The following is a 17,316-nucleotide window of genomic DNA, read 5'->3' as shown; positions in this document are numbered from 1 at the left end:
AATGACAATATTTTTGGATTTTTAGAAGAAATTAAAAGAAAATATTTTTGGATTTTTCTTTTTTTAAAAAAATTGGGGTCTCAAAGAAAGACTTTTTCCAAAAAGGAAATAGTGGAAAATATTTTTGGATTTCTTGAAAATTGTGGGTCGGAACCGATGAGGTTTGCCTACGTATCTCACATCCGGTGAGAATCAGACCCGCGTAGTTCGCCAGTTGTGACGCAACAGGGAAACATGACACTTGAAAATTTTGGCACATTTTGAAATGACTTTTTTTTCAGAATTTTGGCAGATTTTCAGAATTTTCTAAATACCTACCTCTCACTTTTTGTTTCTTTTTTCTTCTTTCTCCTCTTTTTCTTTTGATTTGCTTTTTTCTTTTTTTTTTCTTTTTCTTTCCCTATTCTAGAAGCCAGTCAACATGCAAGCCGAAACAGACAGATACGCAAGTAGCACGTAAGATGCATCAAGATGGTCTTTTGATTTTTGGGTACACCTGTCCTAGACGGACCCAACCCCTGTGTTGAGTCCCCAAAGTCAAATGCACATGATGCAAACAAGCGTTCCTACTAGGGATCAGGCATGAGGCTTTGTTATACTAGGTTTAAAACCTGGGTTTATTGTTCTAGACCCGGCTTACCCGAGCGGACAACTCGAGCCAAGGGGGGGCTGCGTACCGGTAACCAAAAGATCATCCGGCTTTGCAACTTGTCCGAACCTCGTTCTATTTGGGATATGACACTAACAGAAAGAAGTCACGACCAGCGTGCACTCCTCGGGAGGGAGAAGAGAAGGGTTTCGTAGCAGTTTATATATACAGTTCAGATAATATCAAAGCGGTAAAAAATAACATTTTGCACATTAGTCCCAAACATGTAATAAAGTCAGACAATAGATAAAGCCAAATATAACAATTCATCTAAGCTCGAATTCTGAACCCTGAACCAGAGATTCTGGGTTCTTGTCCCCAGCAAAGTCGTCAGAGCTGTCCCACCTCCTTTTTACACACCCGAAGGTATATATAGGGAGTTTTTCCAATTAAGTGACAATCAAAATGGGATTATTTATTTAAGAATCAGAGTCGCCACTGGGGATAATTTATGGTGTCCCAAGTCACCGGTTTAAATCCCGAATCGAGGAAAGATTGACTCTGCTTTACAGTCCGCGAACACAGAAATCCGGGTAAGGAATTCTGTTAACCCGGGAGAAGGTGTTAGGCATTCCCGAGTTTCGTGGTTCTAGCATGGTCGCTCAACTGTTATAATTGGCCTATTATCTGATTTTAATACACGTTTTAGCCTATGGTTCAATTTTAACTTTAACCGCTTTAAACCATTTTTAAGAAAGATTACAACGTCATTTAAAATATGTCTTGAACCACGTCACATAAATGCACCCGCAGTCCGCAACACATTTTATATAACATTGTTGAGATTTGGATTTGGGTCGCATAAATGCGCACCTGAGTTTAGGAAGGTAAATTATTAAAATAACGCGCCTAATGCGACTACGCATTTGCAAATTGGCGAGGGCCATGGAAATTCAACTAAATGGCACGCCTCAAATTCTAAGGATTCAAACATTCAAGATCAACTAAATGAGGGCCGTGTATTTTTGAGATTTTATTTGGCACGGCGCACCTCAGTTTTATTAAAAAGGAAAAGTATTCAACTGAATGAACTATGTATATTCATATTTAACACTAATTGAGTATCACAACTACGCTACAGGAACCGTACCCGTAGTCACGATTTATTTATTGTTAGCCAAGCCTAAAGCATGCTACGAGAGCAGTTAAACAAACAAGAATGCAAGCACGAAATGTTTTTCTAAGATTAATACAGTAACGTTCCATCAAAGATTCCAAATCTGTTGTTTTTTTTTTAAAATCAATTCTCATGTCCCAATATTCCAACAACAGAAGAAAACTTTAACTGATTTCCATTTATCTCTCACTTTCTTAAATCAATCCAAAGTCCACACTCATTCCATATATCAAGGAACCTTGCACCATGTCAATGTTAACATAAGGGCATTAATTAAAAGACAGGTCTTTAAAATAAATCAAACAAACAGATGATTCAATACTCCAATTCTACCATTTAGGTGAATTAAGCTAATAAGGACACCAAGCATATTCATCAATTAAACGTCAAAAAATACGAAAGCAGGCAGAGACATTCTTGCTGTGAAACTGAAACAAGGATAAGAAAGCATGGACCTCAAAGAGCGATAACTTTCCGATTAATGGAGTTCCGAGTTTACATTTCTATTCAGTCGAGAAGCAAACGAGAATCTGACCAAGGAATTGAGCGGCGAACAAAGAACCAACAGGGACACGAACGCGACAGAACCTCGAACAACCATTCAGATCACACCCATATCAGTTTCATGCTCAAAGTTTCTGCCGCTTCTCTTTTGAATTATAGGATTCAAAGATTATGGCTACCGTCTTTTTTGTAGTCTAGGTGTAGGGATTGAAAAACTTAGGGTAGGGTTTGTATAATTGGCTATTTTATATGTAAGTGGGAAGGGATGATGGCCATTGGATTAGAAGAAAATAGATGGCTAGGATTAAATCTTGCACTTTAAATGGGCTAATGGGTTGGGAAGAATGGGCTAAGGGTAATTGGGTTGGAACATGTCTTTTTGTGTCTCAGTTTTGGGCTAAGAAGACTCCAAAAATTATTATTCAAAATCATAGCTAAATTCCTTTAATATAAGATAACTATACTACATGATGCAAAAACAAATTCTAATTAATTAAACTAAACTATATTAAAACATGAAACGATTATATATATATTTTTTGTATTTTTTAAGATTATATAAAGGTAAAAATAAGGTACTATTTTTGTATTATTTTTTTTTTACTTTATGAAAGGTACATAAAATAAAATATTTTCTTATAATTTTCATTTTCTTGTAATAAAATAATGTAAAAGAGTAAAAATTAGTTGAAATAGCTATATTAGGCCTAGATTAAATATTTACGTGCTAAAATATAAAAAATCTTGGGGAGGGTCAAAAATCACATGTCTACAATACCAACGGTCAATTGCTGATTCAACCGGTGGCCATCTTGCAACGGAAAATAGTAAAGATTGATAATGGGGTAGGAGTTAAAGTGTTGATTCAGTGGGAAAATCTTACGGAAGAGGATGCTACGTGGGAAGATTGGGGGTATATCAAACATCAATTTCCAGATTTTGTGGCTCAACAAGCTCAACATCGACCTTGAGGACAAGGTCATTCTCGAAGGGGTAGGGAATGTTATGAATTGGGGAAAGTGAAGGGATAAGACTGATGACCTATTAAGGAGCTGGGCCACTTAGCAGACGGGTAGATCAAGAATTGGGCCAAGTAGTACAAAGCCCAATTCCACGACTCTATCAGATAGCCCACGACTCTCTTAGATAGTCCAATAGAAATGAATAAATACAGTTAGTAGGAATATCAGTCAGCTAGTTGATGATTTTCAGTTACACTTCCACTATTCTTCTCTCTAATTCTTCTTCTAGATTCTTCTTCTCCCTCTTCATATCTTCTTCTCTTTTAGTTCTTAGTTCAATTCTCATTCTGGCAGTTGCATGTAACAGTGGAAATTACTAAATTTTGCAATTGAATAAAGAATTCCGTTGTTCTTTCTTTTCCGCATTACTATTACAAATTAAATTGAATCGAGGCATAACAAAAAATCTCCTTTTGTTTTACCTCGATTTGCATGCGCCGGACGTATATCTGGAAAGCTCTTATGTGAAAATTTGAGAAAAATGCTAAGTTTTGCCTTTAAAATGGAATTAAGTTGACTTCGGTCAACATTTTGGGTAAACGAATCCGGACCCGTGTTCCGGCGGTCCCGTAAGGTCCGTAGTAAAATATGGGACTCGGGCGTATGCCTGGAATCGAATTCCGAGGTCCCTAACCTGAGAAAAAAAAATTTAAAAAAATTATTTGCTGGAAAATATAAAGACTCTTTGAAATAAAATGATGCGTGTTCTTGATGGTATCGGGTCCGTATTTTGGTTTCGGAGCCCGGTACAGGTTTAAAATAATATTTAAGTCGAACTTGTGAAATTTGGTAAGAATCGGAATTGATTTGGTATAAATTGGACCTTTAGTTGAGAAAATAGAAATTTCAATGTTCTTGAGAATTTTATGAATTTTGGTGTTAAATTCGTAGTTGTTGATGTTATTTTGATGATTTGATTGCATGAGCAAGTCCGTATGATATTTTTAGACTTGCGTGCATGTTTGGTTTGGAGCCCTGAGGGCTCGTGTGAGTTTTGGATAGGCCACGGAGTGAATTTGGACTTAGAAAAATAGCTGTTGCAGGTTCAATTGTGTTGCAGGCTCTGATCTCGCAATTGCGAGGTCAGGCTTCGCAATTGCGAGCCCAACAGGCTTGGCAATTGCGAGGGTTTGATCGCAATTGCGTAGAAAACCCAGGCATGCCTTGTTCGCATTTGCGAACCCCTCCTTCGCAATTGCGAAGACATCAGGGAGGGTCAGTTATCGCAATTGCGACAAATTGCTCGCAATTGCGAGGGGAGCAGACAATGCCATAGGTTCGCAAATGCAATGCCTGTTTCGCATTTGCAAGCTTCGCAATTGCGAAGCTCCTGTCGCAATTGCGACATCTGCGACCTGTTAAGTGGGATTTTGATGGGATTTTCATATCATTCTTCCAAATTTTAAAACCTAAACTCCTAAGGGCGATTTTCAAGAGCAAGTTCTTCCCTAAATCATAGGTAAACGATTTCTAACTCATTTTCTTCAATCTATTTCATCTTTTTACATAATTTCACTTCTAAATCTAGGGTTTTTTCATGGGAAATTGGGTGTTTTTGGGTAGAAGTTAGGATTTTCAAATTTTGGGGATTTGGACGTCAATTTGAGGTCCGATTTCAAAACTAATTGCATTTCTGAGTTCGTGGATGAATGGGTGATCGGGTTTTGGTTCGAACTTCGGGTTTTCACCAAGCGGGCCCGAGGTCGATTTTTTTTTACATTTTGGGGAACAATGGGAAATCTATTTTCATGCATTAGAATTGGTTTATTTAGCATTTATTGATGTTATTAAGTAATTATGACTAGATACTCGCGAATTGGAAGTGGAACCGAGAGGTAAAGCGGTAGTTGAGGCTTAATCTTGTCCGTGGAATCGAGGTAAGTGTTTGACCTAACCTTAGCTTGGGGGAATAGGAATTGTGGTCTTATTTGCTATGTGTTAGTATGAGTACGACGTATAGGTGTGGTGACGAGTATATATACGTTGGTGTCAAGCATGCCCGTGAATCTTATATCATGATTTTTGTGGTTCTATTATGTATCGTTCTTGCTCAAATTGATGATTAACAATGTTGAACAAAGCTTATGAAAGTTTCTTAGTAATTGACTATTGTTGAGTATTGACTCAAGTTGAGTTTCATTTTGTAAAGTAATTGTTGAAAACGAGATTGGTTATAGTTGATTCCCTTGCCGGGATGTTATTGTTGATATTGTTGATTCCCTTGCCGGGATGTTATTGTTTATTCCCTTGCCGGGACGTATTGTTTCTATTGTTTGGACGAGGAAGAGTGTAAAGCACGAAGTATGATGCCGTGCATGATATTCTTGGCTAAAATGGCTACGTCTAGCTCAGAGGCTACTGTCTATCTTTCCATCATCCCCCAAAGGAGCAAAAGGTCCCTTTCAATTAGACAAATTCCAAATGCTTAACATTCGGATAAGATATGACAAGGCCAACTTCTTTGTTAGTTAATCTTTATTTGTGATAATTGGCAGGGGAGCTTAAAATATCACAACCCCTCTATCTTTGAAGGATATTATCCTTGTGCTGTATTTCAGGAGGTAAGGCCCACATCCCCTCCTTTCTTGCTAGAATTATGAAATGCAACACCGCAGTCAGCCTGAAAAAACTTTAAAAAATGAAGATAAAGAAATTAAAGACAAAGAAAAAGGTTGTGATAACGTGTTTTAATGATAAAGGTAAAACCATTGCCATGTTTGAAAGTACAGAAATGATGAACAAGGTCAGCACTTTATCACTCCATGTTTGACGTAGCCAAGGCACAAGATTTATCAAGATTAATTCAAAGGAGACATCAGACATGTAAAGTACTAGTATTATCTCAATTGAAGAGAATATCAATTCAAATCCTTATAATTGGCCTCAATTTTTTAACTATATAATAAAAAACATATCCTTTTTCTAAAAGTAATTTCGTCTTCACCCTTTTTTATATCATTCAAAGTAACCTTCAAGGTACATACATGGCTGAATTAAACCAATTCCAAAACATCTTCTATCTTCTAGCACTAACTTTTTACATACTTCTTAAAAGGGGAGAGCATCAGGAAAACGTCGAGACGCCTATTTAGTTCCAGAACAGAACTAGAGATCCTAACCCCCTCCCTTGAAAGCTCCTGGTGCTGCGACTATCACCAGTAAGTTGCGTCGGATCAACATCGGGATTAAAATAAACTGCAAAAGCAACTAAGTCAACGCCTATTTGATGTGGTTCTACTGGCCCGGACGCTTGAATCTATTTCACCGCAATCTAACACCTCATGGAGTAGATCCCGCATCCAACCAAGTCTTTGACCAGGGAACGGGAGAATTCCCACTACCACTGGCAGTCCAGCCGGGTCGTGAGCGCGGTGGAACGGGCTTCCCAAGAAGCTAGCCCGGGCTGGGGTCAGCATAGAATGAAGGGGGCGACCCTAATCTAGTAGTTTCAGTTAGTACTCATACACGAGCAGTTGTTGAATTAGGGATTGGATATGTTACTATTGCCAACTGTTTAATCAAATTTCAAACTGAAAAGTTCATGTACTCCCTCCGTCTCAAATTATTTATCATGATTTCTAAAAATAGTTATCTTAATTATTTATCATTTTAGAAGTTCAAGACGAAATTAATTATTTTTTACTCATTTTATCCTTAGTAGTAATTGTTCTTGAAGATGGAGATAGCACATAAATACAATAAATATTCAATGAAAATAGATTATATTTTAAGATATAAATAAGGGTAAAATAGTCAAAAATCCCTTCTAATTAATATTTTTTAAGGGACATGTAGATAATTTGAGACGGAGGGAGTATAATTAAAATTCCACATTCAACATGCTGGAATTCAGAAATATAGAAGACAGGGTCATCCAAATAACATTAATAACAAGAGTTGTTTGAAAAAGTTATCCTTAACTGTTCTGATCTTTCACCATATTATCCTTCTTCAATATATGCTCACTCGGTTAATGGGAGAATTTTAATTTCTAGAACAACGAATGTCTTTTTTTCAGTCGAAACTGTACCTGTTTATCGGGCGGGCTGGGACGGGTTGAACGGGAAAAAATCCAGCCCGTTCGTTTATCGGGCGGGCTGGTTAGCGGGCTGGGATAACGGGCTGGGGCGGGTTGGATATTTTCGGGTTATTTAGGGCCCGTTCGGGTTCGGGCTTAACGGGTTCCGGCGGGCCGGGCTACTGTATATATATTTTTTAAATTAAATTTTATTTTTCTTATTCAATGCTATTGATACTTAAGTATTTGCAAACTTTTAAGGCTTAGAATTAAACTTTGAAGTTTAAAGTTTAAAGTTTTAAATTTGAAATTTGTATTTTAAAATTATAAAATTGAAATTAGAAAGTAAGTGGTTACCAAAATTATTTAATAAGACCAATAGACAAATTATTTACAAAATTGAAGTTTGCATTTAACAAGTAAATTAACGAAAAAAGAGTAAAACTAAATTTTCATTCATAATAATACTTCAAATTAATCTAACAAACTAAAACATTAAGCATAAATACGTCTAATAATTTTAAAATAATACAAATTGTCTCAAATCAACTTAAATACGAATTTCTGGAGTACGCTCAAGACAACTCTTGATATGCCTCCTTAAAGAGCCTGTGCCACACTTTGGACGAAGATTTAAGACTAGACCACAGTTCTTGCACTTTACTTTCTGAGCTTCTTCATTTTCTTCTACCACCTCAAAGTGTTCCCAAACATATGAGCGCACTCTAGAAGTACGGGGCATAATTTAACTTGAAGTCCTGAATTGCGAATTTAAGAACAATAATATCAAGAGAGAATTGAGAGAGAATTAGTGTAGTAACCGAGTGAATTGTGAGAAAAAAATAAAGAAGAAGGTGGACTATTTATAGGTTTTAAAAGGTTAAAAATATAATTTTTCAATTATTAGGGGTGGGAGGGCTATATTTTTAATGGGGCAGGCCGAAATGGCCATTTCTGCAAAATCTGGCCGTTCCCCAACGGTCATTTCTCAATTTGACCGTTGGCAACGGTCCAAATAATTTTAAAAAAAAAAAATTCAGCAACGGTAACCAGGCTGCTAACGGGCTGCAGCCCGTTAATGGGTCACAGACTTAGCGGGTACGGTGCACCGTTAACCAGAACATGTTCGTCCAAAACCCGCCCCTCAACCAACCCGTCCCAGCCCGCACAATAACGAACAGTAACGGATTGAATCGGGCTGACCCGGATTGAAGCGGGTTGAAAACGGGTCAGCCCGGCCCGATTAACACCCATAGTCGAAACAGGGGAAATAGTATTATTGATTAATTAATGATATTCTTTAAATCGAAAGAGATTGGTATACCTTTTTGTTAAACAAATAGGTTTGACTTAGACTGAAATCCCAAATTTTATACGTATTCGGTTGACTGAATCTACCTTCCTATAACATGTACTCCCTCCGTTTCATATTAGATGAGGTAGTTTGACTCGGTACAGAGTTTAAGAAAAAAGAAGAAGACTTTTGAAACTTGTGGTTTTAAAAGCTTAAGGGGTAAAAGGTTTGTGGGGCCAATGACATTTGTGTGGCAATAAAAGCTTCTCATTAAGGGTAAATGGGTAAAATGAAGAGTTTAAAGTTGAATTATTTCCAAATTTAGAAATGTGTCATTTGTTTTGGAATAGACTAAAAAAAAAAGTATCTCATCTAATATGAAACGAAGGGAGTAAGTGATAACGATAACATAAATAGATAAACAATAAGCGACTACAAGATGAAAAGACGTCATGTCTAACTTCGACCTAACATAATTTTTTCCATATCATTCACTTTTTCTGGAAAATTTTATTTTGTATCTCATACAACGTACACTAGTTGTCTGAGGCAACCTTTTTGTCTCACAGTTTTGTGGAGCCCGATTTCTATGGACCCAGAAGTGTAAGATTGGGGTCCACAAATTTGTGAGACAAAAAGGAGCCTCATACAACTAGTGTCAGTTGTATGAGACACAAAATAAAACTTCTCACTTTTTCTTGAAGGTAGACGTCATGTCTAACTTCTTTTCCCTTTGGACCTCGGTAAACCTTAAGGGGTCGTTTGGCATGGGGTATAAGTAAAAGTAATACTGGTATAAAAATTTAATACCAACTTATACCTTGTTTGGCTACCAAATTCGGTATATGTTATCCCGGTATTAAAATTAATATCGGGATAACTTATACCTCTCAGGAGGTGGGATAATTAATGCTGGGATTATTATCTCCCGACAAAATAGCGAAATTCACCAAAATAGCCCTAAAGTCCTCAAACCCTTTTTCTACCTCACTTTTCCCATTCTTTACCCAACATTGGTAAAGCAACACCGCTACAAATTTCTCTGCTCTTGGGGAAGATTTCTTCTCTTCTTTGAATGCAGAAGCTATGTTGTAGTGATTGAAGAAGACATTATCTTCCATTTTGCTTTTCTTACAAGGTTAAAATTCTATCAAAACCTATTTCTCTTATTCTTTCTTGTTATCATTTATAAGTTCTTTGCATAATTTGGGTCCAGTCCTCTTCTCTACCAAAATAGTAAAATTCTGAACTCTTTTATGAATGGTACATAATTGTTTTGCTGAATTTTATTTAGCAAATAATTGAGAAAAATCATATCCTTTAAAACTCAATATGTAGTGCCGAAAGAACTGAAATATATGAAAGAGTACTAGCTATATGTGAAAGAGCTGTAATATGTGAAAACCACAGTTGTGGATTGTCTTCTGCCATTTATTAGCCCTTCTCTCTTTATGTTGATGATGAAATCTTAGTTTAGCTTCTTTCCAAATATTCGTTGGGTTCAATTGTTTCACTTTATGTACTTGAAAATTACAAATTTTTACTCACAGATTCCTTTTTCTAATTGTAAATTTTTGTATATTAATTCTTTTCATTTTTGTAATGGCAAAATTAGGTTTTCTTATGGATCATCAACTATTGTCCGATATTGAATGCGTTATTATCCTTGAGGAGATATTGTGCCAACAATTTCTTGTTGTATTTATATTTCTTTTAATGACTATTTATGGTCATTCTATAAGAAGACAACATAGAAATAGGCGTGTGATTAGGTACCGTATGAGTGTTCGAATTCCTAAAATTATATCTTATTTGAATTGTATCATACATGACAGTGATATTGCATGTATTGATAAGTTAAGAATGGATAGAAATTCCTTTCACACTTTAGTTCTCTTAACTAAGGAAATTGGAGGTTTAACTGATAGTAAAAACATGTCAAGTAGTGAAAAGTTAGCAATGTTCTTAAATATCTTAGCTCATCATGAGAAGAATAGATCAATTAAGGTTGACTATGTTAGATCGGGTTGGAGCGTAAGTCAAGCTTTCTATGAATGCTTGAGAGCTGTTCTCAGACTAGCTCCATTGTTACTTGTTAATCCCAAACCAGTGCTTGAAGATGAGATTGAAGATCAATGGAGATGGTTTAAGGTATGCGAAATTTCTTTTGAGCATATATTAATTTATGTAAAACTAAAAAAAATACATAATCTAGGTGCACTTGATGGTACTTTCATTCAAATTAGAGTTCCATCCGAGTACAAACCAAGATACAGAACAACAAAAGGAGAAATAGCAACTAATGTACTGGGAGTTTGTGATAGAAATCTTAATTTTACTTATGTATTACCCGGTTGGGAAGCATCAGCTGCCGATGGTCGTGTATTACGAGATGCTATTGTGCGAACGAATGGTTTGAAAATCCCTGAGGGTATGCCATACATATGCTTATACACTCAAGTTATATCACAAAAAGAATGCTACATAAAAGTAACTAAATTTTATGTTTATATTATAGGAAATTATTATTTGTGCGATGGTGGATATACAAATGGAAACGGTTTTCTTTCACCTTACAGAGGGTATAGATATTGGTTAAGAGATTGGCAAGGTGACATTCCGCCACCTCGATGTCGAGAAGAGCTTTTCAATATGAAGCATGCTAGGGCTCGTAATGTTATCGAAAGAGCATTTGGTCTCTTGAAAGGGCGTTGGGGAATTCTTAGAAGCTCTTCGTGGTACTCAGTTAAAGTTCATAACAGGATCATTAGTGCTTGTTGTTTGATGCACAACTTTATTCGTAGAGAGATGGAAGTGGATCCCTTAGATATTGATATGGAAGAACAAGTGGAGTATCAACATGACAACATTAATGTTGTTGAATCATCTCAGGAGTGGACCACATGGAGGGATGAGTTGGCTCAATCAATGTGGAATGCAAGTCTAAACAATTGATTGTTTCAAAACGTTCCATGCTAGTATTATATTTTATGGTGTTTGGGTATTTTTCTCTTTAGTTTTTTGTATGATTGTAAGGTATATCAACTTTCAGTTTTTTGTGATTATAAGAAATAGTTACTTACTTTGATTTTTGTGAAGATTACTTATATTTAGTTAGCGTTTCTTTTTTGATAGTTCTATACTTCCATGCATATGCTTTTTGTGATGCTAAATAATGTTGGAGATACTTATGCTTCTTGTGGAGATAACTAATACTTATGATAATTTATTTCACAAGATTATACAGATATAATGAATAGACAGGCAGAAAATTCAAAGATATTTTCAATAAGATCAAGAAAATGAACACCTTCTTCCCGAAGGATCTGGACTCCAGCAAAAGAAAGTGCTCTTTTAGATGGTTTAAAAAAATTGTGTGCTGATGGTATGGAACCTTTAGGCCAGGATACTTGATGGAATTAGAGCACTATTTGCATGAACGTCATCCTAGTAGTCAATTGAAAGGTGAACCACATGTTAATAATAAAGTAAAAGCGTGGAAGAGATGTTATTCAAGCATAAGTTTATTAAAAAGTCGAAGTGGTCTGGGATTTCAATATAGTGATGGAACCATAATTGTTGACGATCCAAAACAGTGGGATGACTTTATAAAGGTAATTTATACTTTGCTTAAGTTATTAGAATATTGTTACTTCATATAGGAATTTTTCTGAGTTCCCATCATAGTTTATAACTGACACATTTGTCATTACTTTTGTTTCTTTCCTTATTTTTTATAGATGGATCCAAAAGCAAAAAGCATGAAAACTAAGAAATGGCCAATGTATGAGGATTGGGAGGAAATTTTTGGCAAGGATAGAGCAACAGGAAAGTTCGCAGAAGGGCCGCTAGATGTCGCTGAGGATATTCTAAGGAGTCAAGCTTCAGGACTTTCTAATGACATGAGCTTAGGATGGCCTATTGTTGTTGATGATGAAGAAGAAGATAATGCTGGTGATGTACCTAATATAGCTACTGGAGAAGGTGAAAATGAAAATGCTTATGATGGACCTAGTTTTACTGGAGCATCTGAAAAGGAAGATGCTAGAGCATCTGAACAAGAATGTGCTGGAGCATCTGAAAATGAACATGCAGGATTCCAACAAAATCATAAACAAGGTGAGCATGCTAATAGGTCCTCTTCTAATTTCAATGAAAAAGAGAAAAGCAAGAAAAGAAAAAGGGTTGTGGAGGATTCTAGTGAGACATTTTTTAAGGGTATGACAGAAGTTATGATAAACTTTATTGAAAGTCAAGATAAAAGAATGGGTGCCTTGATTGATAAGATTGGGAATCGTGACCGATCCGATATTCGTGGTGAAATTTATTCCATCCTTGAGTCTCCGCATTTGAGTTGTACTCTGTACAAGAACGTATCAAAGCTACAATGATTCTCTGTGATGTCAAAAAGATGGAATTATTTTTACGTATGGGTGAACTTGAGTGCCAAACAATGATGTTCATGATTATCAATGGCAAACTTTGAAGTATGGTAAAGTTGTGTATATGTGGTGGTACTAGTTTGATAGTTTTTGCTCGACTAACAACTTTAAAGTTAGACTGTAGTGCTATTTTTGATACCTCGGGTTATGTCCAATTTCTTTTGTTTATGACTGGTGGGCACGAGGATGCTATATTTTTTTTTGCAACTAATGTCTATTAAATAGCTTGACTCTAGTGTAAATGTTAAGTGCATATGTAATTATATTACTACTATGACAATTCTTCAATTTCTCTTTTTAACTTAACTATGTTTTTGATGCCTCTAAATTCTATAGTTTTGGTTATGTTCTGGCCAACTTGTGGATCCTGGTTTGAACCTATGATGTGGAGTTTTTTTTAAAATCACAATACATTCCATGAAAATTGAGAAGACCTAGAAATCAGTAATATTATACATGTCAATTAGCGATCTTACATCTAAAGGAAACAGGGAAGTAAGTTAGGAAGAAGATTTAGAAGAAGAAATCAGCAAATATATTTCAAACAATTGAAAACTAGAGCCTCAAAAAATAATTTAGTACTTGTTGATGTAAGTATTTGAAATCGACGTATGTCAACTAGATAAAGGAGCAAGAAGATGGAGGCTAAATAAGATGGAGGGTATTTTTGCAAACAAACACCTTCGTCTTAGAAATTATGCAATGCATGTCATTTTTAATACAACATACCAAACAGTGGATAAAAAACAATACCAGCATAACTAATTCCAGTACAAGGGGTATTCAAACCAAACGACCCCTAAATAGTTCGTTACAATGTCCGTTGCCTGGGGTAAAGATGGCCAAAAAAAAAGGAGTGATTTCTACCGGATAATTATATATTATTACACCTACTTCAATACCACAGAGGATTGATAACGCTTCTGCAATCTTGCATAGAGCTGTTATTCTTTTATCTAAGATGGTTTTTTTTTCTTACTTTCACTAAGATTCTTAATATTCCTAAGCCCCTTTTTAGTCATGTTTGGTACATAGAAAAAGGAGCACTCCCCTTTGGCGTACAATTGTAACGATCCGGCCGGTTGTTTTGAGAATTAGCGTCCCGTTCGGCGGCATAAGGTCTCGAGCAGCTCCGTATTATATGTTGTGACTTGCGTGTGTGGTCGAGTTCGTTTTCCGTATGATTCGGGGTCAATCTGGAAGAAGGATTCTTGTTTTAGAAGCTTAAGCGGTAAGAGTTGACCGAAGTTTTGACTTTTATGTAGAAGACTCCGAAATTACATTTTGATGTTTCCAACGGCTTCGTATGGTGATTTTGGACTTAATTAGACGTGAGTCCGGATTTGGAATTGGAGGTCCGTAGGGTAAATTGAAGCATTTCGGGCGAAAATTGGAAAGTTTATGTTTTGGAAGGTTGAGAGGTTTGACCGAGAGTTGACTTTGGTGATATCAGGGTCGAAATGTGATTTTGAAAATTGGATTAGCTCTGTTATATTATTTGGGACTTGCATGCAAAATTTGACGTCATTCTGGGTTGATTTGATATGATTCGGTGTGAGTTGTAGAAGTTGAAAGTTCAAAAGTTCGATTTGAGGTGTGATTCGTAATTTCGACGTTATTTGATGTGATTTGAGGCGTCGAGTAGGTTCGTGTTGTGTTACAGGACTTGTTGGTATTTTCGAACGAGGTCCCGAGTGGCTTGGGTGAGTTTCGGAATAGGTTTAGGTTGTGTTGCGCTTGTTTTTTAATGCTTCAGCGCCGTTTCTTCAAGCATAAATGATTTCACATTAAGAAATGAGCTCCAAATTCAGTTTTATTAAAGCATTAGATCTGTATCGTAAGTACGGAGCCATAGCAAGAAGAATCGTCGAATTCGGACATCGTATGAGAGAGTTATGCTTATTTCCGTGTCAGGGAGACTATTGGTTTCTAGTGTAGTCGCAATTGCGAACCATTTTGTCGCAATTGAGATGCCATGTTCGCAATTGCGATATTTACCAGCCATGTTCTTGTTCGCAATTGTGTAGGCTTCTTCGCGTTTGCGAGGGTTCGCAATTCTGAACTCCGGATTGCAAATGCGACATCTGCAGCTTGTTTTCAGCTGTGTAATTCGGGTTTTTGCTTTATTTTGTGACATTTTAAACCCTAGGTCCGAGAGTGGGCGATTTTTAGAGAGGAATTTCATCTACAATCATTTGGTAAGTACCTCTAATCAATTTTCAATTATATTTTGTTATTATACCTTAGATTTAACATCAAATTCATGAGAATAAAATTTGGAAAAAATTGTAAAATCTTTCAAAATATAAAATGATGATTTGAAGGACGAATTGGTGCCGAAATTTGATAATTTTGGTATGGTTGAACTCGTATCGGAATGGGTGTTCGAATTTTATAAATTTTAAGGTTCTAAGGAGCGGGCCCGGGGGGTTGACTTTTGTTTACTTTTTGCAAACTGTATAAGGATCATAGCTTTGTTAATTGAAATTGTTTTCTCTTGCGTTGTTTGATGTATATAAGTCGTCTTTGGCTAGATTGAGTCGAGAGATGGTGAATTGGTAAAGGAAAAGCTAAATTGAGTATTGAGTTGACCGAATTGAGGTAAGTGTCTTGTCTAACTTTGTTTGGGGGAAACTACCCCTTAGGAATTGAGTTAATTGTGATATCTTGTTATGTGAAAGCCGTGTATGCAAGGTGACGAGTGGGTACACGTTCTATATATGGTAATTGACCGGTTCAAAGTGTCTAGTCTCTTCCCATGACTTTAATTGAATTGTCATAACATGTGATATCTCGTTGTTAGTCTACTCTACGTGCTCTATTTGACGTTGTTAGCACTTATTGTACCTCCTACTCGTTATTTGGCCCTTATATGCCTTAGTTGAACTTATTTCCTTCCTTATTGTCTTGTTACCTCTTAATTGTTTAATTTCTTCTATGACTCTGTGCTTATCTGCTACATGTTCCAATTATTGTGATTGCATACTTAGTTATCGCGTGCCTTACCTGTCCTGTCATTTTTATAAAGTTTGTTGTATTTCTTTGATTTTTACGTGGTTCATTTGTTGTCATGTACTCATACCTTTGATTGTAGAAATTCTTGTAAATTGAGTTATTGAATTGTTGCTGTTGATTTAAATTATTGTACGGGGGATCCAGTTGCACGCCGTAACAGGTGAAATAAGGGTGAATTGTTATGGTGGAATAAGGATGAATTATGATATTGATATTGTATGGTTGGATCGGGTTGCGCGCCGCAACATATTTTATTTGTTATTATGATATTGTTACGTGGGATCGGGTTGCACGCAGCAACAGGTGAAATAAGGGTGAATTAATATGGTGAAATAAGGGTGAATTATGATATTGACTCTGATTATATGGTGGGATGGGGTTGCGCGTCGCCGCAACATATATTTATTTATTACTATTGATATTCACATGGTGGAATAAGGGTGAATAGTATTATACGCTGATATCGGGTTGCGCGTCGCAACAGTTTATGTATTTTGTATTCCATGTGGTATTGTATTTAGCTTCGGTTCTTTCGTACGAGACTCTGAGAATCTGTGTTTTCAATTTTTCACTGGTTTCCAAGGATTGAATTGTTGTCATTGATTTATTGCCTTGCCGTCATTTCCTGAATTCTTTTCTTAATACTATTATTTTGGTGAATTGATTTTCAAGATGAGTTTACTACGCTGAGTCATTACCTCATATCATGCTGAGTTATTAGTAGCATAGCAATTTTAAATAAAAGAATTAAGAACATGCTTACCTTATGTGACTTTTAAGTTAAAACTCGCTGTTTTATTAGGTACTTTACCATTTCTAATATTGTCATATTTTACTTTAATTGATTTCTCAACTTAACCATGTCTGATGTTTTTACTTTACTTAAAAAGGAATTGTTATTATGTTTTTAACTTAATAAATTCTTTATTAAATTCAGTAGCTTATCCTATGTTGTATTTTATTTGAAAAGGTTATTTTCTTCACTTAAATGATTTCTAAAATAAACTCATTTTCCTCATTGATTTCCTACTTGGTTCAGAAACTGTAGTTTTACTTTACGATATATAAATAAAATCTCTTGAACATCCTATTAGCATTTGTCACGGGTATTATGTACCGAGTAGCACGTGTATTTTGCCGTACGAAGTGAGAGAAAAATGTGGGCACAAGGTGCCATGTGTGTTAAAGGTTTGGAAGTTGTGTTTTATGATATGAGATTGGGAGAAGAGGGATTGTTGAAATTCTGTATTAGAAA

General features: G+C 35.9%; 1 pseudogene; it reads left to right on the top strand.

The window, feature by feature from the left end:
* Nucleotides 1-11,412: 11,412 nt before the first annotated feature.
* Nucleotides 11,413-13,090, top strand: LOC109212812 (annotated as a pseudogene).
* Nucleotides 13,091-17,316: the final 4,226 nt, after the last annotated feature.

Source organism: Nicotiana attenuata, unplaced genomic scaffold (assembly GCF_001879085.1).
Source record: "Nicotiana attenuata strain UT unplaced genomic scaffold, NIATTr2, whole genome shotgun sequence".
Classification (NCBI taxonomy): domain Eukaryota; kingdom Viridiplantae; phylum Streptophyta; class Magnoliopsida; order Solanales; family Solanaceae; genus Nicotiana; species Nicotiana attenuata.
The sequence above is the reverse complement of the archived record's forward strand: the minus strand, read 5'-3'. Positions and strand labels throughout refer to the sequence as shown.